Here is a 27,377-nt window from a genome sequence, read left to right on the forward strand (position 1 = left end):
AGACAGCTCTTTTGACCCTCTAGCATTCTGCACAGCAGATTTATCACTGTAGCTTTATGCTCCCATGTGCTCTTTTTGGGGCTAAAAGGATAGTAGAGACACCCATACTATGGACTTTCCCAATGTCTACCTTTAAATACAGAAAGAGAAGAGGTGGAAAAGTTAAAGGAAAAAGAGCGAATATTGTTCCTCTCTTCGAACTCAACACAAAAATCATTCTGTTAGATTGAAAGATATTAAATCATTTTTGTAGGTCAAAAATGACTGAACATCAGCAATTTCATGTGGTTCAGTCAAATATAACAAATAATGTGCTATGTTTCCTACCTAATGTAAATGTTTGTGGTTTTTCTTTCTATAGTAGCCATTCCAAATGCTTTTTAACACATAATTATTCAATTGCACTTATGGCAATGTCATCTCTGCCATAGAATGGAGGGGATGGGATAGGAAGTAAACTTCTGCTGAGTGCCTAGTATGGGCCAGAAATGCTGTTAGGCATTTTAGCCACTTTTGCTCTATGCTCAAAAAGGTAGTACAGTAGACACCAGAATCTCTTTAATTTATCCACCTTTTCACTAAGTATGTGCTTGTGAAGCTCAGATAAGTTAATTACATTTTCCAAGTTTACACAGTCAGTAAAAAGCAGAGGAGGTGTTTTAACACATTTGTGTCTGACCTAAAGGCCTAAACTCTCTCCACACTGCAATATAGCTTTTCCTTTATGGTGAGCATTTAGGATACAGGGCCAAAGTTGATCTAAACTTGTTTAGTACAGTCCATGTGGCATCATAGACATTAAGTTGGTTAGCAATGTTTATTTTCTTCAAATGGGAATGTGTGTTAGGGAGTTTTCTGTATGAGTTTGGAATTTAGGAGAAATAAGTCATGGGCTGAAGTGATGGAATTGGACTTCCTATGCCTGACACATAATAATACCCAATAAAAATTTCTTGTGTTAATGAATTATTGTATGAAGTATAGATTTTTGAGAGTCACCAGCAAGTAAAACTGAATGTGTGTTTGTCTAACTTTTTTCTATGCATATCCATTTTTCAAAGTATTTGAGGTCATACTATACAAACTATTTCATCATCTCTTTAGAAATAACTTTTATTGATTTTTTTCAGTATAACTTTTATTTTTTTACTATTGTAAGCCAATTTTATTTTATTTTATTTTTTTATAAATTTATTTTTTATTGGTGTTCAATTTGCCAACATATAGAATAACACCCAGTGCTCATCCTGTCAAGTGCCCATCTCAGTGCCCGTCACCCAGTCACCCCCACCCCCCGCCCACCTCCCCTTCCACCGCCCCTAGTTCATTTCCCAGAGTTAGGAGTCTTTCATGTTCTGTCGCCCTTTCTGATATTTCCCACTCATTTTTTCTCCTTTCCCCTTTACTCCCTTTCATTATTTTTTATATTTCCCAAATGAATGAGACCATATGTTTGTCCTTCTCTGATTGACTTAATTAACTTTTATTGATTTTTAATGAGTACAAATTTCCAGGATATAAAACTCAGCTGGTAAAGAAATCTGTTTTTATTTTATTTTGTTTTTTAAAAGATTTTATTTATTTATTTGAGAAACAGAGAAAGTGACAGTGAGGAAGAGAGAGCATGAGCAGGGGGAGGGGAAGTGGACTCCTCACTGAGCAGGAAGCCAGATGTGGGGCTTCATCCCAGGACCTGGTCCTGACCTGAGCTGAAGGCAGACACTTAACAGACTGAGCCACCCAGGTGCCTCAAGAAATCTCTGTTTTTATATAAATAATTTTAGTATGCATTTTGAGCCCCACTCTACCTATTGCAAAAAACCTAGTCTTGTCAGTTGAAGGTAAGCTCAGTCATCTCAGGGTTTTTTTTTTTTTTAAATCAATTCAGTGTGACATAAATCAATTAAGGTTGGAATTTAAGTCCCAGAGTTGGGGGACTTCCATTACTTCCCTGAATCATGAATGAGTATTGGTAAGTAAGAATAATTTGTTTGGCAGCAGTTAGGCATGGAAGAACAAATAAACACCCTTAAACGGAGGTGGAGGGGGAAAATATATCCAGTATCCATCCTTATCCACCTGAGGAAGATAACATCCACTTGTTGGTTTGCGTATGGGAATTACTATTGTAGACAAATATTGTATAGCAACCTTATTCTTACCCTTTTTGAGGGATGATAACTAAAGAAATATATTTTCTTTGTAAGGGAAAAAGTAAATGTGGCAAGATGAAGTATTAGCTGATATATTTCCTGCCCCCTCACATACATCTTTTAACTTGTGATATTTCCCTTGCCCTGTTTGGATACCTGAGAAACTATAACCTCACAGGAATTCTAGGTGTCACCATAATGTGGGTATTGTATAATAGAAATGGCTTCCTTTCATATGCGAGTCAGAGAAGGCCCAAAGTAGATCACTGAGTTTACCATATCTCTCAGAGATGTATCACACAGTCCAGTGTTTCTGTGTTCCCAGCAGGGCATGGAACTTAGCTGAGCAAGAGTACTTATGGCCTCATGGTCAAGATGAAAGGTTGCAGCATGGCAACATTAAGCATATAGGTATACATGGGAATTCAAATATCTTAGGGGATGTTACCAAGGACAGTAAAGATCAAGACACTACATGAGCTCTGAGAATTTAGATGTAATATGATGAGAAATGGAGACATCAATTATTTGGGTTTATCATACATTAACAAAGAAAAACAAGAACTGAATTTTTGCTGAATTGGAGACAGTATGCTTCCTATTTATAACAGACTTGGGACTCAAATAGGTATTAGATTCAGTTACAATGTAGAAAAGTACACAAAATAACACTTCTTGTGTACCTGTGTGCTTTACTATGTCTTGAAAACTCATATCTGTCATATTTTCCCCCCTTTGTAAAAATTACATTTACTTATTGGAGGCATTTTATAAAACATAGCAAAATTTCAGTTCTTAATCAGAGCCAGAAATGAAATTTAATGATCTCAGACAAAAGAAGGTAATAAGGGGTGAGGGCAGGATCATTGCTCTAACCCTATATGAAGACCGTCTGGAAGTTTATTCAATAAATGAAACGTTCCTAGAATCCTAGTCATTTTCAGACATGTAACAGAAATAACAAAATTTAAATAATACAGACATACATGAGGTGAATCTGTCTATATTTTAAATGTATTCACGATGATTTTTGCCATATAGAATGTGTCAATATTTTGCTTATGTACAAAGTTCAAGATAAATAAATTTGGACCCAAAACAGTGCTTGAATGCTAATTGTATAAACCACTCTCTTAATTATATAAGACTGAAAGTCAGCTAAGCAGATTAGAAGTCTACAAAATTGAAAGTTTACAAAAGGAAATGTAGGACTTAGTCTTAGGAACAGGGTTTTCAGCGTCAGCCTTAGTTTTGTATCTCTTGTTTCATACTTACATATTTGGTGATCTGGGATAAGTAGCTTTTCTGAGCCTCCAGAATTTTCACTATTATTAAAGGATATTTAAAAAGTTACCACAGTGGAATATAAGAAATAGTGAAAGAGTTTATAAGGGAAAGGAGGGGAATGGAATGGGAAAAATTAAGAGAGGAGACAAACCATGAGAGACTCCTAGCTTTGGGAAATGAATAAAGGGTTGCAGAAGGGGAGGTTGGTGGGGGGATGGGGTAACTGGGTGACGGGTAATGAGGAGGGCACTTGATGGGATGAGCACTGGGTGTTATACTATATGTTGGCAAATTGAATTTAAATGAAAAAAAGTAAAAACTAAAAACAAAACAAGACAAAAAGTTACCAGTATGATGTTCCTCTATTCTAGCTTTTTAAGCTAAAGGGCATAATTACACATCCTCTGTTGATGTCATATTTTTTTTTGATGTCATATTTTTCCTCCTTTTTCCGCTTCCCCTCTGTTTCCTTCTCCTTTTCCCCCTCTTCTTTAATCTTGGGAAACATAGCTAACACATTTAAAACAACACTTCCCTGAACCCTGGAAACACATCTAACAGAAAAGCATATAGAGAGAATGAGAGTCATCCAATTGCCATTTATTATGTGCTCATCCTTAGAAAAGTTATTTACCTTCTATAAGCCTAAGGTTAATCATCTTAAAAATGTAAATTATCGGGGCACCTGGGTGGCTCCGTGATCGAGTGTCTGCCTTTGGCTCAGGTCGTGATCCTGGGGTCCTGGGATCAAGTCCTACATCCGGCTCCCCAGAGGGAGCCTGCTTCTCCCTCTGCCTAAGTCTCTGCCTCTCTCATGAATAAATAAATAAAATCTTAAAAAGTGTAAATTATCACTGCCTTTCTTTTTTTTAAAGATTTTATTTATTTATTCATGAAAGAGAGAGAGAGAGAGAGGCAGAGACACAGACAGAGGAAGAAGCAAGCTCCACGCAGGGAGCCCGACATGGGACTCGATCCTGGGACTCCCGGATCACGCCCTGGGCCAAAGGCAGGGGCTAAACCACTGAACCACCCGGGGATTCCCTATCACTGCCTTTCTTAAAGAAATTTTTTCAAAGAGAAAAGGAGTCAATCTAAAGAAAGTGTCTGGCATGTGTTAAGGCTTCTGGAATGTTACTATCTAACCTCATATGGCTTCCTTCAATTACAGAGATGACTGTGATATAAACTAAATAGAATAGTGATCAAACAACATCCCCCTCACTTAAATTAGGAGTAAAAACTTGAGTGAAGGACAATTGAATTTGAACATTCTATCATTGTGTTAAGCAGTACTTGATTCACAGGCAGGGATGGCTGAGGCCTGAGGACTCAACAGAATACAGATGTCTAGGAAAGAAGAAAGTACGACTTTCTCTGGCTGAGGGTGAGAAGAAGAGGGATCTTTGGCAGCAGCTTGAAGTAGATTATGGAGCAAGGGACATTGTAGAGGTGTGGGAGAGATGGTTCTTCAAACTGGTGTCTGTGCCATGTTTCCTAAGATGGTGGCAAGAATGTCTGTCATTCCACATGCTCCTCAGGAATGTGACCTTGCCTCTAACCCATCAAAAAGATGTCTATTTTCCCTTTCATTGAATCTATCCAGAGTCCTTGTATTTATTTTTGGCCAATAAAATGCAGCAGAAGTAATGTTGCAGAGTTTCTAAGGCTGTGTGCTAGGAAGTCTTCAGTTTTCACCTTGACCTCTTGGAATTCTCCTCTTTTGGAGCTCAGTTGACATGCTGTGAGCAGCACAGGCAGTGATATGGAAAGGCCCACATGGAGAATTGAGTCTCCTTGCTGCCAGCTCCAACTGAGCTCCCAGTCAGTAGCATGCATCAACCTTTAGTATGTACAACTGAGGCTATTTTTACACTTTTGACCATCCCAGCACTCCAGCTGAGACCATTTGAAACAAAAAACACCTAGCCAAACCATAGAATCATGACAAACAATAATAATAAACTGTTGATGTTTTGAGCCTTTATGTTTGGGGTGATTTGTTATGGAGCAGTAGGTAACCAAACACTGCCTACATTTGGTTTGGTAGAATATGGAAAAGACTATGTATATATTTGTGAAAGCTCTCAAGAGCTGATGAACTGTGACACCCTGGCCTACCTCATGAAAGGATATCTTTTATATGGGGACCTTTCAGAAAAAAGACACACATTATATTTCAAAATTCTAAAAGACATGGAGTTGCTTACAGATGCTACTACATAGTTAATGAGTTTTAGAGCCAAATGTCTGCATAGGATACTCTATTTTTTTTAAGAGTGGTAAGAATGGTCCCATGGTTTTGAAACATAAAGAAAGGAATGAAATGGCCTCTTTCCCTCTGATTATTTCATATCCTGGACTGACTTCTTTCATTTTGGAAGGAAGAATTTGATCAACATCCAGGGAGTGCTACAGTATTCTATAATCACCAATAGATCCTTACTATCAAATCCAATGAAAAAGACTGTATACACTACTGCTACAATTCAATTTGTTACACAGCAGAAGTAATGGAGAAGAGAAGGAAAGAAATCTTAGAATAAGAAAATAACATACTATATTTTATTAGAGAGAAAAGATTCTGACTATTGGATATTGGGTACCTTATTGTCATGATTACATCTCTAGAATGGGATATACAGTTGTTCCAGACAGTCAAAATAACATTCATTAACATTCAGTATATTCATTTCCCTGTTAGCAAAGATGTTGATGTCAGCATATCCAGAAATGTCAGGGAACCCAGTTCAGATATGATTTTATTATATTCACATAAAAGTGAGTTAAATTATTTGATGAAGGCCCACATTTAGAGATAAAAGAGAATTCCCAACAAGAGGGCAGCAATGAACCTGCAGAAATGCATGCAGAAAATTGTAGGCAGGAGCAGAGATACAAACAGCACATATATGTTTGTGTGTGTGTATTTACAGAACACTGCTGTCTCAGAACAATTCCTCTTTCAAAATATTATCTGTATCAGAGGCTTGCTGGCATAATTAAATGAATTGGCCATATAAAGAAGTTATCTTCCCTAATGGGCAGTCTTCATGGTGTTTTTGGTGGCCTCTGAATTCTATCAGGTATCTTGGGCATTTAAAAGATAAAATTAGGGGCACCTGGCTGGCCCTGTCTGTAGATCATGTGACTCTTGATCTTGGAGTTTTGAGTTTGAGCCCCACTTAGGGTGTAGAGATCACTTAAATAAATAAGACCTTTAAAAGATAATTATTATTTTTTAAAAAAGATTTTATTTATTTATTCATGAGAGACACACACAGAGAGGCAGAGACACAGACCGAGGGAGAGGCAGGCTTTCTGCAAAGAGCCCAATGTGGGACTTGATCTTGGGACTCCGGGATCATGCCCTGAGCTGAAGGCAGACACTCAACTGCTGAGCCACCTAGGCATCCCTAAAAGATAATTAAAGAAGAAAAATAACTAATAGAAGACATATATCAGGTGACTACTCTCTAAAGGCTTAATTTACTTATATAGAATTCTTGTCAAATTAATCCCTTGCACATAAAATAGTTTCTTCCCTCTCTTCTGAGAACTCAGAGTGCTTGCCAAAAATGGGGATCTCATTGATTTCCCTATTTCCGAATGCTTGGAAGTGCTTTGTCCTTTCATTGGATATCACTTAGGAACTGAGGCCCAGACAGCATTCTTGACTCTTGTCTCCTTCCTGCAGATTCATCATTATGCGTGATATTTCTACAATATATGAGCATTTTGAGACTCAAGGAATACTAGAACCTCCCAAGCCATATGTATTCATCATGTCAATCTAAAAGGTCCAAATGAGTTAGGAAAAGCACAGTGATTGAACTTTATCAGCCAACTTGTTCCATTATATGGAAATTATATTATATCGTATTCATGACATAAACATTGTTTAATTTTCTTTTTGTTGTCACATTTCTAAAAGTTCCCTATGATATGTCGTGTTATTGAGTTCATGGCAGAGTTATTTCTGCTAAAAAAGAGAAGAGATGGAGTGGGAAAAATTAATGTGTTAAATTTTCAGACAGAATGGTTGGATGCATTACATTCCATATGCTTTCCTTTGAAACCTGGACAACAATTCCTTTGTACAGATCAGGAAGTTAGATCTTAGAGATACTAAGTAAACTTTCCAAGTTTACATGCCTTAAATGAGTGGCAGAACAGGAATTTTAACTCATGTTTGCTTATTTCCAAACCCTATGCTCTCCCCATGCTAATACCACGTTGATTTGTATTTAGATGGTAAGCTTTCAGAGTTTGAGGATTGTATAATTAGAATTAGCTTGATAAAGTATTCATGCCTCGATCATACATGTAAACACGTATTATGCTGTAGTTGGATAATAGGGCTTGGAACTCTGAAGAAAAGGCCTGTGAGAGAAATGATTTGGTTTGTCAGTGCCTTACATTTACTATGTGTACAGTAAGTATTTGTTGAGGAAATAAAAGAGAAAGAAAGAAAGAAGTTTATATTTGTTAGTCATTGGTTAGAAAATAAAGCTTAAAGAATATTTTTTAATTATGTGATTGAAAACAGAGTTGAGATAATTTTGTACAAGCTATATAATTAAATGCTTTTTATAAATAAAAGGAAATGGGAGCGCCTGAGTGGTTCAGTTGGTTGAGCGTCTGACTTTTGGTCTCAGTTTAGGTCATGATCTCAGGATTATAGGATCAAGCTCTGTGTTGGGATCCTGCTCAGCGTGAGGTCTGCTCTCTCCCTCTCCCTCTGCCCCTCCCGCCACTCATGCTCTCTCTCTCTCTCCTTCTCTCTAAAATAAATAAAACCTTTTAAAATAGGAAAACTTGTTTCTTTTGTTTATGTTGTGAAAATGATATTTTTAGTAGATATAATACATTGTACACTCAGCTAATGCAAGGTAAAAATTGTAACACTTTTAGTATTGTCTAGAACATAATAAACTGTGAACAAATATTACTCCTGACTCCCTGCTTTGTCTTTCCCATTAAATATATGATTTTAATATAAATTAAATAACAAATTTATTATAGAGAATATTTGAAGACGTTGACAGCAACACATGAAAATGTAAATACATTTTTAATAATCTGTGAGTTTCAGCATTATTTCTGAGATGTAGAATGGATTACCTGATAAATATGGGCGAAGGGAAAAATAACCATTATGCTGTTTCCTTTAATTTCATGTGCTATCCTTTCTCTTATATTACCTTCTAGTGGATCACTAGAAAAATAATTTCCTACTGAGTCCAAGAAATAAATGGCAGTCATGACTCCACTGCTTAGAAGACTGGAGATAGATCAGGGGTCCAAACAGCAGATCCATTACCAAGTTTTATATCATGGGCATGTTTCTTCCTCTGGGATGGCCTCATTTCTAAAATACAAAATGCTACATATTAGATTGGCAATAAGATATTGATATTATTTTGGTCAGAAATGCTCCAATATTGATAATTTCAAACAATTCATTTTAATGTAACAGTGGGTAGGAGTATAGGCTTGCTGTGATACAATGGAATATTACTCAGCTATTAGAAATGACAAATACCCACCATTTGCTTCAACGTGGATGGAACTGGAGGGTATTATGCTGAGTGAAGTAAGTCAGTCGGAGAAGGACAAACATTATATGTTCTCATTCATTTGGGGAATATAAATAATAGTGAAAGGGAATATAAGGGAAGGGAGAAGAAATGTGTGGGAAATATCAGAAAGGGAGACAGAACGTAAAGACTGCTAACTCTGGGAAACGAACTAGGGGTGGTAGAAGGGGAGGAGGGCGGGGGGTGGGAGTGAATGGGTGACGGGCACTGGGTGTTATTCTGTATGTTAGTAAATTGAACACCAATAAAAAATAAAAATAAAAAAAAATAAAAACAATCCCTGAAAAAAAAAAAAAAAAAAGACCTGGGTTTGACACTGGGTTCCACATCAAACCAATTGAATCTTCTGTACCTCAAGTTTCTTACCTTTCAAATGGGGGATAAGAACAGTATCTACACCACTATGTGTAGTTGAGAATTAAGCATGTTAATGTAAGTTAAATGTTAGATACATTGCAAATGCTCAATAAGTATTAGCTACATTTATTGTTGTAGTTGTTGTTGTTATTCTTGACTTTCCAGAGAGTAATAATGGAGGAAATGTTACTTTTGAGCTATTAAAATATTCTATGAAGCAACAATATTAAAACAGGATAAGACTGATGGAAAAATCTGAGATACCATTTAGTAGAACAGAATAAAAGCTCAGTCCCAAAAAGGTCTTAAATGTGATAAACTTGGTATTTCTTTTTTTAAAGATTTTATTTATTTATTTGAGAGAGAGAGACAGAGACAGAGAGGCAGAGACAAAGATAATGAGAGGGAGCACAATTGGGGAGGAGAAGGAGAAGCAGGCTCTCCACTGAGCAGGGAGCCTTATGTGGGGCTTGATCACAAGGCCCTAGGATCATGACCTGAGCCGAAGGCAGACACTTGACCAACTGATCCAGCCAGGTATCTCTAAACTTGATATTTCTAACCAGTAGGTAACATGTACTATTCACAAAGTGCTGTTGGGTTTGTTGGTAAATTTTTCATTAAAAAATGTTTTCTCATTAAAAAATGTAACATTTGATCCTCTTCTCACACCATAAAATATGAAGTTAAAACACCACCATAGTACTCATACAAAAACTAATATACAGCTTAATGGTAAGGAATTTTTAAAAACGCAGAAGTGTAATCAAAGTATACAGTATGTATTTTATGTGTTTGGCACTCAAATTCATTAGTGGTTTCTAATGAAGCAAAAATGAAATATCTCACATCTCATAGACAAGCAAAAATTAGAGTGCTGGATAATGTCAAGTGTTACTGGGAGCTATGGGGACTTGTCACACTGCTGGGAGAAGTATATATTAGTGCATTCATTCTGGAGCTCAATATAGAAGTGCTTCATCATAGCAAGGATACACATGCTCAATGACTCAGTAATTCCGCTCCTGGATGTATATCTCTGAATCATTTTTTATATAGCTAAATAAGGGAATATGTATAAGGATATATTTGTGGTGGTGGGAAATTGAAGGCAAGTTGGAGGTCTATCACAGGTAAAGTGGGAAATACATGTCTGTCTTTTAGAATCATTGCTGATTTCTGTTTCTGATACCTACCTCTTTGCCATCCATAAATCAGCTCTATCATCAAGTCACTGAACCCCTTCTAGCTTGTTTTCTCAACCAAAAATAAGGAAACCGGATTGATCAAGGTGTCTTATCCTTTTTACATCCTCTGATGTATTATTTCAATGGATAGTCTATATACCTTTATGTTTTCATGCCTTTGCCCTTTTAATATTAGAATATTGGACAATAACTTTGAATAGCAGTTTAAATATTAGGAGTTTGCCTCTCTTTCAAAGAAATCTTTTTAAAAAAGATTTTATATATTTATTCATGAGAGACAGAGAGAATGAGAGAGAGAGGCAGAGACACAGGCAGAGGGAGAAGCAGGCTCCTGAAGGGAGCCCGAAGTGAGACTCGATCCCGGGTCTCCAGAATCACACCCTTGGCTGAAGGCGGCGCTAAACCGCTGAGCCACCTGGCTGCCCCAAAGAAATCTTTACTGTAAGATCTTTATGTAATAAGAATGACCAGTTCATAATTCACTTATTCAGAATGCTGTAAATGGAGATAGCTTAATAGAAAGTATAACTACAGAAAAATATAGAACATGAGAGAGTAGAAAATGGTTTGTTTATTTATTTATTTATTTATTTATTTATTTATTTATTTATTGTCAATTTGCCAACATATAGTATAACACCCAGTGTTCATCTGATCATGGGCCCTCCTTAATGCTCATCACCTAGTTACCCTATCCCCCCACCAACCCCTCCCTTCTATAATCCTTTATTTATTTTCCAGAGTCAGGATTCTCTCATGGTTTGTCTTCCTTTCTAAGTTTTCACCACTCAGTTTCCCCCCTTCCCTTATGGTCCCTTTCACTATTATATTTCACATATGAGTGAAACCATATGATAATTGTTTTTCTCTGATTGACCTATTTAACTCAGCATAATACCTTCCAGTTCCATCCATGTCAATGTAAATGGTAGGTATTCATCTTTTCTGATGTCTGAGTAATATTCCATGAGATATATATATATATATATATATATATATATATATATATATATATCTCACATCTTCTTTATCCATTTATATATATTTATATATATATATCCGTTTTATTTATATATAAATCATATCTTCTTTATCCATTCATCTGTCGAAGTACATCATGGCTCTTTCCACAGCTTGGCAATTGTGGACATTGCTCCTATGAAAATTGAGGTCCAGGTGTTCCTTTCATTTCACTACATCTGTATCTTTGGGGTAAATATCCAGTAGTGCAATTTCTGGGTTGTAGGGTAGCTTTATTTTTAACTTTTTGAGGAACCTCCACACTGCTTTCCCAGAGTGGCTGTACCACTTTGCATTCCTACCAACAATGCGAGAGGGTTCCCCTTTCTCCACATCCTTGCCAACACTTGTTGTTTCCTGTCTTGTTAATTTTAGCTATTCTTGGGATGCCTGGGTGGCTCAATGGTTGAGCATCTGCCTTTGGTTCAGGGCATGATCACCGGGTTGTGGGATTGAGTCTCGCATCAGGCTCCCTGTGGGGAGCTTGCTTCTTCCTCTGCCTGTGTCTCTGCCTCTCTCTCTGTGTCTCTCATGAATAAATAAATAAAATCTTTAAAAAATACTTAAGCCATTCTCAATGGTGTAAAGCAGTATATCATTGTGGTTTTGATTTGTGTTTCCCTGATGGCAAGTGAAGTGGAGCATTTTTTCATAAGCCTGCTGGCCATGTGTAGGTATTTGGAGAAATGTCTGTTCATGTTTTCTGCCCATTTCATGATTGTATTGTTTGTTTTTTGGGTGTTGAGTTTGATAAGTTCTTTATAGTTCTCGGATACTAGCTCTTTATCTGATATGTTATTTGCAAATATCTTCTCCCATTCTGTAGGTTGTCTCTTAGTTTTGTTGACTGTTTTTTTTTTTTTTTTTTGCTATGCAGCAGCTTTTTCTCTTGATGAAGTTCCAATAGTTCATCTTTGCTTTTGTTTTCCTTGCCTTCATTAGAAAATAGTATTTTGTTGGGTACTGAAATTTGACTTGAAAAATGGTCAGAGGGAACTAGTGTAAAACTGAGTTTATCATGGCAATCCCTTTTTTCCCTTATTTTCCTTCTTATTTTGTATCTTGGCCACTTAAAAGCTTTATTTTAAATTCCAAATCACAAAAAATAATATATGGTAAAGCATGAAAAAAATGTTGATGGTAATTTTAAAAATTTCAATTATTCTAGGAGTGTCTGAAGTAAAATGTGAAAGTCTAGCTCTCATAACCAAACAGTATTATGTAATGTCTGTGTCTACTTCTTGAAAATTCTCATATAATATAATGAAACAAACCTAACTTTTCATGCCTCTTTGTATAGAATCTGGGTGAGTAGTACTGTTTTCAGAGGGACTTTTCTGTGCCAAACTATTTGCTGAAAAAGAAAGAAGAGCTTACGTTCAAGTAGGAAAAGTAATGGCTCTGTTTCCAGAGTCTGAAGCAGAATGTCTGGAATTGCTTAACTGCTTTCTGCCTCAGTCATCTGGTCCTTATATAAACCTTTTACTATTTAGAAGTTTCGCGTGGGGACCAATCCAGTTCAATCCAGCACCAAAATCAACAATCTCTGCTCCAGTCATTTGTTTGAAACCTTCTGTCTCTTAGACACCAAAAATGAAAGTACCAATTTTTAGGTTTCAAAAGAGGTGCTAAGCATCCAGAGCAGGCATCTGCACTGTCTTGAAAATTCCAAGCACTTTCTCTTTATCAAGGAATTTTTGGCAATGAGTGTTCAGATAATAAAATAGAGACATATCTTTCTTTCAGAAGATCCTTGTGATCAATGGACAGAACAGTCTCCTTGTGCTGAGGAGGTAAAGTAGGAGAGCATTTGACCCACAAATTGGTTCAATGAGAACTTGGATTAACTCTGGCTAAATGTGGTGCTGGGCTGCTGGTACAATTTGTCTCTTAACTATAATACAAGGATTTTAAAAACAGTTTTATATATTCTTCATCAAATCGTCACTGTAATCCAAGGTGACTGACTTCAAATCCTGTGCCCCATGCTGTTTTACAATGTGCTAATGTTTAATATTGCCATTCACTACTGACCACTCTGAGGTATATTTACTATTATTGTGACCTTAAAGCTGCTGCTTAGTGGAATCTAAGGCCTGCACTTTCTAACAAGACATCAGTACAGCCATGCTTCTCACTTCCCTGAGGCTTTTTTTCATTTAATTCCAGTTTATGGACTTTAAATTGGTACAACTTTTCTGGGTAGCAGGTAGGGAATTAAATTAAGCATGTGTATACCATTTGAGGCAGCAATTCCATGTCTTGAAATGTACCCTAAGGAAATAGTTAAGAATGTGCACAGGAGCATGGAAACAATAAAATTCATCAACCTAAATACCTAATTTTGGTGTTTACTACATATGTAAATTTATGGAAAGATAAAAAGAAAAAAGGATATCTACCAATGAAGGGGTATATGGAAATATAGATAATTGTTCTAGAAACATACAAATACACATGAGCACTCATGAATATACACATGAAATTAGTCATCAAGTTCTATTCATAAAAACGTAAAAAGTACCCATATGGGTTTCAGGGGCACAAGGAGGACAAACTCATAAATGAGCTAGATCTGTTCTAAACCCAGTTGTGAAATGTCTTCTTTAGCAATAGAAACTGACAGTGTCATTCATCTCACCATTATTTACTATAAGAAAAATGCATTAGATGTGTGGTAAGATTATGAAAGATTTATATTCTTTTGATCTTTTGTATTAATTTTTCCTTTATGGGGAAGTGTTATGAGATAAACATAAATTACAGAATGAAGATCTATCAGTCAAAAATTGTGAGTTTCACATTAATATAAGTACACAAGTTCCTGTAATTTTATTTTATTTTTAATTTTTTAAAAAAGATTTTATTTATTTATTCATGAGACACACACACACACACACAGAGAGAGAGAGAGAGAGAGAGAGAGAATGGCAGAGACACAGGCAGAGGAAGAAGCAGGCTCCATGCAGGAAGCCCGATGTGGGACTTGATCCCAGGACTCCCAGGATCACAACCTGAGCCAAAGGCAGACGCTCAACCTCTGAGCCACCTAGGCATCCCACTTTTATAATTGTAATAGCATGTGGAAACTCATTTGGTATGCCCTAAATCAAATTAAATTATAGTGAAATTATAAAGGGGTGAGGATATTCTTTGGTATAGCAAAAATCAGCACTAAGAATCCATATCACTTTTGAACATAAATAAAAATACAGACATGAAGACTTAGAGGTGGAACACATTACAGCAGTAAACAAAACCCCACAGATATCACCCTCACTCTCCTTCAGCTTGTAACCTAAAGGGTGAATAGTGAATCCAGCAGTAATTATGAAGATTGTAACTACTATGATAGGGGATGTCAATTTACTGTGGGAGCAGAGTAGATAGCACAATTACCCGACTGGGCTTGGGTGTGTTGGGGAGGCTTCCCACAGGAAGTGATGTTTAATCTAGGACCTGAGGGATAGCAAGACTTTAGCTTAGTAAAGAGAGGGCAGGGCTAATCTGAGACCCTAGCCAAATATAAAAGTCAGGAAATACTCTATGACCTGCTTTATCCCCAGGGAAATCCTGTGTGGAAATCCACTCCCAGGAGTTGGGCATGTCCGGAAAGGTGCGTGAAACTTAACAGTACAATTGTAGAAAGTGCCTGAACTCTGCAGCTCATGCCCAGGAGAGAAACCATGAATGAGACTTCCCAAGATCTGTCTCTTTCTACACCATCTTGGCAGTGAGCTCTAGTTAGAAGGACATAAATCACAGATAGTAGCCACAATTGTTGTTGAGAGTTGCTCAACACAACAAACAGAACAATAGAGTTGCTGAATATTATGTTGTACACATGAAACTAATGTAACATTGTGTGTCAGCTATACTCAAAAAAAAGTGAATGTATAAGTGAGAAGGTAGCTGAAATGCTCAAAACATCAGGATGATTCTATTCTACTACTGCCCCCTTCTCTTTAGGAATGTCTTCCAGGATTTCTGGACTCTGGTTTATGCTAGTAGGCTACAGTGTCTGAGCTGGGTCACATGTGTATAGGTGAACACTAACACTGGGCATATATTTTTTTTACTTCTTTTGCAATTGCGATTTTGTTTGAGTCCTTTCTTTCTTTCTTTTTTTTTTTTTTGTTTGTTTTGATGAATCTTGCTAGATGTTATCAATTTAGTTGATCTTTTCAAAGAGCCAGATCCTGGTTTCTTTGTTCTATTGTTTTTTTTTTTTTTTTGATTACTGATTTAATCTCCTTGCTGGAAATTGGCCTGTTCAAATTTTTTATTTCTTCCTGCTTCAGTTTTGGAAGGTTATACATTTCTAATAGTTTATCCATCCCTTTTAAAGGGTATAATTTGCTGGCATATAGCTTTTCATAATATTCTCTCACAATTGTTTTTTTTTTAAGTTTCTATATCATTTATTTCTGCCTTAATCTTTATTATTTCCTTCCTTCTTCTGGTTTTGGCTTTTGTTTGTTCTTCTTCCAGCTCCTTTAGGTGTGCGGTTAGTTTCTTTACTTGATATTTTTTCTTGCTTCTTGAGGTAGGCTTGTACTGCTCTATACTTCCCTCTTAAAACCACTTTTGCTTCATCCCAAAGGTTTTGAACCATTGTGTTTTCATTTTCACTTGTGTCCTTGTAGTTTTTTATTTCTTCTTTAATTTCTTGGTTGACACATTCATTGTTTAGTAGTATGTTATTTAACCTCCATGTATTTGTGGTCTTTCCAGATTTTTTCTTATGATTGACTTCTAGTTTCATAGCATTGTACTCAGGAAAGATGCATGGTATGACTTCTATCTTTTTTTTTAATTTGCTGAAGCTTGTTTTATGGTAATATGTGATCTATTCTGGAGAATGTTCCACACACACACATCTCCTAAGATGGGTTGGGGTTGCCTATTTATCCTCTCTCAAGTCATAGGCAGTTCCTAAGTTCATTAGCAATATCTTGCTCTAGTATACTTCCAGAAAGCTCTGTCTGGTTGATGGAGCACGAACAGCTTTCTCATTCCCCAGATTCCTGCTCTGTGATATTCAAGCTGCAGCCCACATTAATGACAATGGTTATTTTTGTAAATTTTATTGAAAAAAATAGTTTCTAGTAATAAAAATCAACAATACTTGAAAAATTAGATTAGAAAGCAGATATATAACATAATCCCAATCCATGTCAAAAGATAAATATGGATGGAAACTTCCTGAAGAGATAAACACATAGTCTCATTTTCTACTATCTCCAAAGTCTCTCATTTATTCATTCATCCTTCCATTCATCATGTAGTGTTTGAATGTCTCCTGTGTGCCTCCCACTGCCAGCCTAAATCTTGGCTTCCTGACCTCATTTTTCCTGTGTTCCAGAAGTATAATAGTCTACACTCCACTAGATCTGCCCAGTGTTAGTGCTCACTTATACACATGTGACCCAGCTCAGACACGGTAGCCTACTAGCAATTTAATAATAAAAAAAACCCCAACAAACAAAGTACAGGACCAGACAACTTCACAGGTGAGTTCTACCAAGCATTTGAAGAAGAATTAATACCTAATCTTCTCAAACTATTCCAAAAAAATAGAAGAGGAAGAAAACCCCCAAATTCATTCTATGAGGCCAGTATCACCCTGATACCACAACCAGATAAGGATACCACACACACACACACACACACACACACACACACACAAACACAGAGAGAGAGAACTACAGGACAATATCTCTGATGAGCATGGATGCAAAATAATCTCAATATAATATTAGCAAACCAAATCTAACAATACATGAAAAAAGTCATTCACCATGATCGAGTGGGATTTATTCATGGGATGCAAGAGTGGTTAAATATTTGCAAATCAATCAGCATGATACATCACATCAATAAGTGAAAGGGTCAAACCATATGATCATTTCAATAGATGCAGAAAAAGCATCTGACAAAGTATAACATCCATTCATTATAAGAACTCTTAACAAAGTAGGTCTAAAGGGAACATACCTCAACATAATAAAGGCCATATATGAAAAACCCACAACCTCATAGTCAATGGGGAAAAGTTGACTCACTGGGCTTTCCCCCTACAGAGACTATATACATCTTAGAAAAGAGCATAGGCAGTAATGTCTTTGATATCAGCTGTAGCATCATTTTTTCTAACTATGTCTCTTGAGGCAAGAGAAATAAAAGCAAAAATAAACTGTTTGGACTACATCAAATAAAAACCTTCTGCATAGTGAAGGAAACAATCAACAAAACTGAAAGACAATGTACAGAATGGGAGAAGGTATTTGCAAATGACATATTTGATAAAGGGCTAGTATCTAAAATACATAGAGAATATTTACAACTCCACATCCAAAAAGCAAATAATCCAATTTAAAAATGGCCAGAAGACACAAAGAAATATTTCTTTAAGGAAGACATCCAGATGGCTAACACACATGAAAAGATACTCAACATTACGGAGATGCAAATCAAAATACAATGAGATTCACCTCACACTTGTCAGAATGGCTACAAACAAAAACACAAGAAACAACAGATGTTGGCAAGGATGAAAAGAAAAAGAAACCCTTTTGCATTCTTTTTGGGAATGCAAACTGGTGCAGCTACTGTAGTAAATGGTATGGAGTTTCCTCAAAATGTTAAAAATAGAACTACACCAAGATACAGTAATAACACTACTGGGTATTCCTCCTCCTCCAATACAAAAACACTATTCAAAAGGATATATGCACATCGATGTTTATTGAAGCATTATTTACAATAGCCAAATTATTGAAGCAACCCAAGTATCCATCAATAGATGAAGGGATAAAGAAAAATGGTATATAAATATGATGGACTATTACTCAGCCATAAAAAGAATAAAATCTTGCCATTTGTAAGGGTATGGATGGAGCTAGACAGTATAATACTAAGTGAAATATATCTGTCAGAGACAAATGCCATATGGTTTCATTCATATTTGGCATTTAAGAAACAGAACAACTGAGCAAAGAAAAAAAGAGAAAGGCAAATCAAGAAACTGACTCTTAATTACAGAGAACAAACTGAGGCTTACCAGAGGGGATGTGGTTGGGGAAGTGAGTGAAATGGGTGATGGAGATTAAGGAGTGTGCTTGACATGAGTACCAGGTGTTGTATGGAATTGTTGAATCACTATATTGTATACCTGAAACTAATATAGCACTGTATGTTAACTAACTGTAATTAAAACAAAAAAGGAGATGTGTGTGTGTGTAAATATTTGGAGTTATATATTTTAACATCTTTTACACATATTGGTTTATTTTGAAATAAAAGATATTACTCTATAGTTTATAACTAGATTTTTCCCATTGTAAAGTATATTGTGAGCACCTTTCGATACCAATACATATATTTTGGGGCACCTGGGTGGCTCAGTGGTTGAGCGTCTGCCTTTGGCTCAGACGTGATTCTGGGATCCTGGGATGGAGTCCCACATCAGGCTCCCTGCAGGGAGCCTTGCTTCTCCCTCTGCCTATGTCTCTGCCTCTCTCTCTGTGTCTCTCATGAATAAATAAATAAAATCTTAAAAAAATACCCATATATTTTTCATGATCAGTTTTTTAAATTCAGTTTAAAACTAGCTGTTTCCTATGTGTTGAAAGTATCAATACAATTATTTTTCACATTATGAGATCAATATGTGCTTATTGAAATAAAATGAAATAGTATAGCAATACATTATTTGAAGGCAAAATTTAACTTCTATATTTATTTCACAATGCTTTAATCCATAAAGCCACTACTGTCAGTAGGCTATGTGTCCTTCCAGATGTTTTTCCTTGCTAATTACTTATTAACTTAAATATATCAACAGATTATATATACATGTAATTTTATATTCCTTTGCTGAAAAGGGGTTATTCATAATGTTCTGAAATTATATCCATAATATTCTGAAATATTCTGTTTTATTTTCATTTCTATAATTAATTGTAGTTGAATTCTTTCACTTTTTAAAAAAAGATTTTATTTATTTATTCATGAGAGAGAGACACACACACAGAGGCAGAGACAGAGGCAGAGGGAGAAGCAGGCTCCATGCAGGGAGCCCCATGCCGGGCTCAATCCTGGAACTCCAGGATCACACCCTGGGCCAAAGGTAGGCCCTAAACTGCTGAGCCACCCAGGGATCCTGAATTCTTTCACATTTTATTGCTAGTGTTCCTCTGTGAGATTTCTGCCTCTTAATAAGTATTTATAAATCTCCATTTATCTCCATTATTATTTATACATTTTTGATTTATAAGGCAATACAACAAGTGTTTGAAAATGCACTGGTGGGCATGCTTCACTGTCCTGATCATCTGTAGGTAAATTCCAGTGCCCTGAATAATTAGATTCAAAGCCTAGGAGGCTGCAGGTTAATTTGGAAAGATCTTGGCCCTAAGGGACAAATAGGTTTTTAGTGCCTCTGTTACTTATAAGCCTAGAGACTTGGGGCAAATCACTTAATCTATGAATCTTATAGACTTCATATGTTTACTATTTTTTTAAAAAATTTTTTTAATTTTATTTATGATAGTCACAGAGAGAGAGAGAGAGAGAGAGAGAGAGAGAGAGAGGCAGAGACACAGGCAGAGGGAGAAGCAGGCTCCATGCACCGGGAGCCTGACGTGGGATTCGATCCCGGGTCTCCAGGATCGCGCCCTGGGCCAAAGGCAGGCGCCAAACCGCTGCGCCACCCAGGGATCCCGACTTCATATGTTTAACGGCAATAATTCTAGTTACATTGAATGGTGATATTAAGAATACAGGAGATGAAATATAATGTTTATCCCATATAGTAGAAATTATATAAATGTTACATTCATTCTTCTTATTTCACCTTCCCAAATTGCAACACCAATACTTCTGCCTGAACCCAACACCATCTCAGGAACCAGCTAATTCATGTGACTCCTTGCTTAGCATAAGGTGCACATTTCAGCCCTACAATCATCAATACAAAATATTGTTGCATTAGTTATCATAACGTGTGATATAGATGACACATAAGAAAACAATCAAACCATTTCCTGTTGTTTCACTTTCCACGTTAATTTTAGAAGTTTCCCATTGAGTCCTGGAAAGACTAGATGCTACAGGAGAACAAAGCATAACAGCCAGTCTGTTTGAGAGATATTTGCATTGAGATTCAGGTCATTGAGTTGCAGTTATATTCAAGTCACTTATCTCCTTTCAACTTCATTTTCTTTTTTTTTTTTCAACTTCATTTTCATAACAAAATAATGCTGTCTGTAAATTGTTAACGTGGATTTTGAATACACACAATGCATCACCATAAGTTTCCCAATAATCATGTGATCTTGCACAAGTTATTTAATCTAAGCCTTTGTTTTATCTCTAAACGGAGCATAATAGTATTACCTATTCTACATAGTGGTAGGGAAGAATTAAGTAGATATCACATGGAACAGTCTTAGCATAATAACTAGCACATAAGAGCTGTAATTTTAGCCATTATTGCTATTAATGTTCTTCTCATCCAAGGCCAGGATGTGAGGTAAGTGAGGCACCTAGAGCACACAATTTAAGGAGCCCTCACAGGATGGTACAAATGCTGATTCCACACATGGAGAATATGGAGTTTCTCTTTAAGTGGGAGGGCTTCTTTTAGACAGGCCCTACCCTAGTCCATAGCAGGATTTCAGGTGGATGCTCTATTTTTGCCTAGTAAGGAATCCAGAGAACTCTGAGCAACTGCAGGGTGTTTGGCACTGTGATTTTTCCCATATGTATTTTACCTAATTTATTCATCACTCATAACTCTGATGTGAATAACTGTCACCTCCATTTCACAGATTAGGAGACTAAGGCACAGAAAAATGAAGTACCTTGTTTTGGGCCATACATTCACTAAATGGGTAAAGATGAGAACAAGTGTCCTTTTCATTGCCAGCTCCATGTTTCTTCCAATATACAACAGAGCCTCGGCTGTAAATCCCACATTTGTAAACCAGGGTGTTTTCTTATTGTGTTAATGTGTAACAATATTGAAATGCATATGCTTTTTCTGATATGTAGGTCCTACTCCTTTCTCTTTCATTCACCAACTATCTTATTTTGGGCAAGTCATTGAACTTCTCTGGGCTCCATATTGTCACTTGTAAAAGAAAGTAAGTTAGATGTCATTGTCAAGAACTCCCTATTAGAAAAATATAAAAAATGAGACTATAAATCTTATGTTTTATATATACAGAATAACACATAAGGATATAGAGTAATGCAGGGTATATTTATTTGGAAATGTTCAGGATATAGAAAATATTTTTTTGGCTTTGAGTTGTTAAGAAAAAAAGCAAAACCTGAGTGTATTGGCTGTGACTATAAAATAATAACATTGGGGGGGATCCCTGGGTGGCTCAGCGGTTTGGCGCCTGCCTTCGGCCCAGGGGGTGATCCTGGAGTCCCGGAATCAAGTCCCACATCAGGTTCCCTGCATGGAGCCTGCTTCTCCCTCTGCCTGTGCCTCTGCCTCTCTCTCTCTCTCTGTCTCTCATGAATAAATAAATAAAATATTTAAAAAAAAATAAAATAAAAGAATTACATTGGTATTTTTTTTTGAGGATTATAAACTGATTTCGAATTCAGTTGCCAACGTCTTGATCAGTGATAATTTCATTGCACAGGCATATGGCTTTATGTGAATGGAGGTCTATTTTGAAGAACAAAACTGGTCTGCAGTTCAAATTCTGGCATTGGTGAGAAGAGACAGAGGTGTACCTCATTATTCCATTATCACTTGAATACAGAAAAAGTGAGCCTCGAGTATCGAAGAGGAGGATACCATAGATACGATGAGACGACAGCTAGATTATATCTCTTAAAGCAAAGGACTACTTCAGTTTGACGAGGACTTGAGTGAACTCTGAATGCTTAACTGTTCTATTTTGCAGTAAAATGGTAATCAAAAACTTTAATTCATGGGGATTTAAAGTTTTTCCACATTCTTCTCCCAAAGCTGGAATGGCATTCATAGTAATGAGTCTAAAACTTGTACCTTTTGCAGCAATTAGCTTCAAGATATCATATATTTGGGAACATTTGGGAACACTTGATTATAATATAGAGCTCATTTTTAACCTTCACAATCCTGGATGATTGGTAAGCAGGGCAAGTGGAATCAGATAAGTAAGATCAAAAGAGGTAAAGGAATTTACCCAAACTTGTCACAGAGATACTGAATTTGGTTTGTACAGATCCTGAAAGATCTCCCAACTTAGTTGGACTCTCCAGAAGCCACTCCAAGGAAGGCTTTTTTCCCCCCATGAGTGTCTTGCCTTTTAAGGAACAAAGGAAGAATGATTCTCTGATGTTAATATTTAGAAAGTAAAATAAGAAGACAGGAAAGCACATGAACATAAGAAATGCATGTATAATGCTATTTATTTTTACCTCCCTCCACTCCCCTCTAGAATTTCCTGTGCCCTTGGGAAGGGAACTCTAACTTGAAGCAGAAAAAAACAGTTATCTTCTAGGAGAGGACATTGGGCAAGAAGAATAACAGGAATTCTAAATTACATAGGTCACCCTTCCAGGGGTGAGGTAAGCCCAAATCTCTCCCAGAATCTACCACTGTGTTATGTCAAAAAGGGCTACATAGAAACCCTTTCTTTCTTTCTTTCTTTCTTTCTTTCTTTCTTTCTTTCTTTCTTTCTTTCTTTCTTTCTTTCTTTCTTTCTTTCTTCTTTCTTTCTTCTTTCTTTCTTTCTTTTATGAGAATTCACTATGCTCAGATCACGATTAGATCTCAACAAATATTTGTCCAACTTAGTTGCAATTAACTGACTCTTCAGTAAGGTTTTGTTGGTCTTGGTCAGCTATATTCAATTGAAACACTTTTAATAAAGGTAAGCACAAAGTTCTACAAACCCATGAATCGAAAAATCAGCTTGGCAAGATGGGACAAGTAGATAGACAAAAAGCAGAGGGAGTAGCTAAACATGAAATTTAAGATAGTCCACTAGACCACTATATCTATGAGGAAATTTTGTATAGAAACGTAACACAGCTCAGGTAAAAATGTTTCTCTGAATAAATAGTTTCTGAATGAATGAATGAACAAAAGAGGTACAGATTTGGGAATCGTCATCAGGAGATAAAAAGAATATACTATTTCAATATTTAATATCTTTATAAAAATTTTCAAACATTTTGTTTAATAGTGTATATCCTGTTTCATAATGTTATTAAAAGGTACAACGTTTACTAGTGTTTCTTATAGAAATCAAGCCTTTTCTATTGCAGCAAAGGTAGTATATTGATATAATCGCCACCTGCTGGTCAGAGTTAGAACTACATCTCTCGATATCTGGAAGGAGGCTATACAAGGATTTGGGGAGGGAGGGGCCTCTGGTCTGACCCACCAAACAGAGCTTGCTGGAGGCTTGAATCGCACAGGCGGGCCCTCCTGCAGTATCAGATACTGTTTAGATCTCTGAGCTCTGGACAGGAAGTTCCACCCCTGTCTCAGATGAAGAGTAAGCTGCCAGTGTGAGTGTCCCTGAGGGAGTATCTGTGTGTTTGTGTGTGATGTGCATGTTTGTGCATATTTCGTATTTTGGGTCATATATTTTAGACACATTTGCTTTATAATATGTACTTACTCCTACACATAAGTGTGAATAAATAGGATCATATTATACATAGTGTATAATCTACTTTTTATGCTTAATAGTGAATGCTGTTCTAAGTGAGTAGTTCTATAACATTTGTATGAGCTAGATCATAACAAAACGTTTCTCATGCTTTGAGAATTGTATTTCAGTTACTTTTTTGAATTACAAAATTGATATAAGTGTACCTTAAGGACATCAAATCATAGAGAAATGTATAGAGATGAAACTGCTGTTTGCCCGCCTAAGATAAGTGTTCTTAATAGTGTTAATATATTGTACAAATGTTTTTATTCTAGTATAATGGTACTAGCATTTATAAGTACTTTTGTGCACATACATGCACAAAATCTATAGATGCATAAATAAATATGCAGCTATACATATCTATTATTCAGCAAAAAGAAAAGGAACAACATGCTAATCTGCACCTTTTCTTTTTTCTTATGAAATCTTAGGATTTTTATTTGTATTTCTTTCATTATTGTGATTGGGTTATCTTTTCACTGATTTGTTGCACTTTATGCACTTTATGAAAATTACAAGTTACCCTTTACCCATTTCTTACTAGTCAAAAAGAATTATTTATGTTGAGGATGACCATATAATTGATGGTTTGAATTGGGCAGTCTTGAGAATTAAGGTTGCACTGTTAAACAACAGACATAAATTGGGAGCATGTCAAACCATATGGTCACCTTCGGATGTATCATGATTATTAACTCAATATCTATATATATGTGAATAATTTTCCTTCTCATTTTGTATTTTGTTTTATTTTCTTGCAAGTATTTTAAAATCTTATTGATTTTTATTATTAAAAATAATAGATTAATTATAAATGGTTGAAGAATACACTGAGGTGGAGTAATTGCCAATCTACTGGGAAGTTAGACACAGAAAGCATTCAAAGCCCATGAGGCCACAGGAAGCAGAGATTAAAGGTCAGGTTTTAGAACAAATCCAGGTTTAGAGTCCCTGGTCTGTTATTTACAATATTACTAACCTGAATCTATTAGTTTGAGCTCTAGGTTATGAAAAGGATAGTAATCTCTCTCTTGAAAGTTTGTTTTCAGGATTAAATGAAATGAGATATGAAATTACTATGATATATATTGAATTTGATGAATGTTTATTTTCATCACCCAGGTCACTTTCCTAGTTGTTTAAAAGCCAGAGCTGCTTCTTCTTTTTTTAAAAATTTTTATTTATTTATTCATGAGAGACACAGAGATAGAGAGGCAGAGACACAAGTAGAGGGAGAAGCAGGCTTCATTCCATGCAGGGAGCCTGACGTGGGACCCAGGATCACACCCTGGGCCAAAGGAAGGCACTAAACCGCTGAGCCATGCAGGGATCCCAAAAGCTGGAGCTTCTGTACAAGCTCCACTCACTGTTTCAGGGATCAGCCACCTGATTCGGTCCCATATCCAGGTCCCTTGGCACAAGGGGCGAGATTTCATCTCCTTCGTCATCTTAATCACCCTGAGGGATTGTTGAATGGGTACCCAAAGGGGCAACAATGGCAGGAGAGTGTGATCCGGCCTTTTCTCCAGCCTTAGAAGCCCATCTTCCAGAAGGGATGCTGCTCTGTGTCTATTGTGGAGAGATGGCAAGAGCTGGAACCTCCATTCCTGCCTCTTAGAAGATTTATGTATGACTCTGGAAAATTTCTTTACTGTCTGTGAACCTGAATTCCTCTACTATAAAATGGAAAAAAATTGATACTTTTCCCATAGAGTTGCGTGGAGAAAACGAGAAAACTTAAAGAAGTGCTTGGCATATAGTATGCAACTTAAAAAAAATGTTTGTCCTGACCACCTTGACGTTTCATAGAAGAGACTGACATAAAGCAAAGAGCGGAACTGTCAGAGAGATGATTTGGAAATGTAGCAAAAATAAATGAAATGTTTAGATATTTACATAATGTATGAAGTTGAGTGCCATTTCTGTGCTGTGAAATGAGCTGAGGAATTTGGGGAAATGGAAGACAGCTATTGCACTATTTCCTTTTATTCCATGTGACTTCCTGTCCCTGTTACTTCACTTTCTATTTGAACATCCAAAGAAGCAGTTTTCCCTAAGCCCTAGAAAGAGGAGAGTACAGGCAAACCAAGCAAGATAATGAACCTCAGGACCTTGGATGAATCATTTCCCCTGTGCTGACCTCACCACTAATATGGAGTCACATGCAGTATGACTATGGTTAGGGGTTTGAGTCTTGGGTGTTACCATTTGCTGGTTGCATGACCTTTGGCAAATTATGTAACTTGTCTGAGCCCTGTTAAAAAAATCTTCCAAATGGCTGTTATAACAGCAATAACCTACAATTAAATTGTGATGAAAATTAAATGAAAAAGCACACGTAAAACATTTAGTGAAATATCTGGTACTAAGTGCTCAATAAATGTTTTCTTTATGTTCCTTTCTGAGGAAGGATAAAGGGCTTATGCCTAGGAAGGGATGTAGAATATTATCTTGGATGACAAGATTTTACAAAGATGCAATATTAAAACAGTAAAATCTTGGTGCAAGAATTGACGTATATATTGATACAGAATAGAAAAATAATCAGTAGAACCAAGTGCATAGAAACATTGAGTATTTGATAAATGTGTTGCCAATTGCTTGAGAATTCATAATCAATAAGAATTGGTATTGGATCATTGGTAAATTCCTACAGAGGAAATAGAGATCTTATCCTCACATCATATGATATAATATGAAGGCAAAAAAATTAGTACCCAATGGCATATATTCATCCATGTGACTCCAGTCAAATAAAATGTATGTATAGCTGACATGTATGTACATATATGTGGGTGTTTTTGACTGCAAGGGGATGCAGCAAACCATGAACACTGTTTTTCAATAAGAGTGAGATTGGAGGTTATTTGTATCTTTATATAGTTGCCTGTGCTTTTATTAATATCCTAAATGAACATAAATTATTTTCATAGTCAAAAAAGAGCTCATGAATGCTTTTATACTTAAAGAACACAAAGCAGTGTGATGAGTTGAAAAGAGAAAAGGCATTGTGGTTATACATACTTTGTGTTCTTATCTGAGTTCTGCACTTCACTAAGGAGTGACCCCCAGGTAAGA

General features: G+C 36.3%; 1 pseudogene; it reads right to left on the minus strand.

The window, feature by feature from the left end:
- Nucleotides 1-25,747, minus strand: part of LOC119868320 — a 29,262-nt pseudogene extending 3,515 nt beyond the window's left edge.
- Nucleotides 25,748-27,377: the final 1,630 nt, after the last annotated feature.

The sequence above is a fragment of the Canis lupus genome, chromosome X (assembly GCF_011100685.1).
Source record: "Canis lupus familiaris isolate Mischka breed German Shepherd chromosome X, alternate assembly UU_Cfam_GSD_1.0, whole genome shotgun sequence".
NCBI classification, from domain to species: Eukaryota; Metazoa; Chordata; class Mammalia; order Carnivora; family Canidae; genus Canis; species Canis lupus.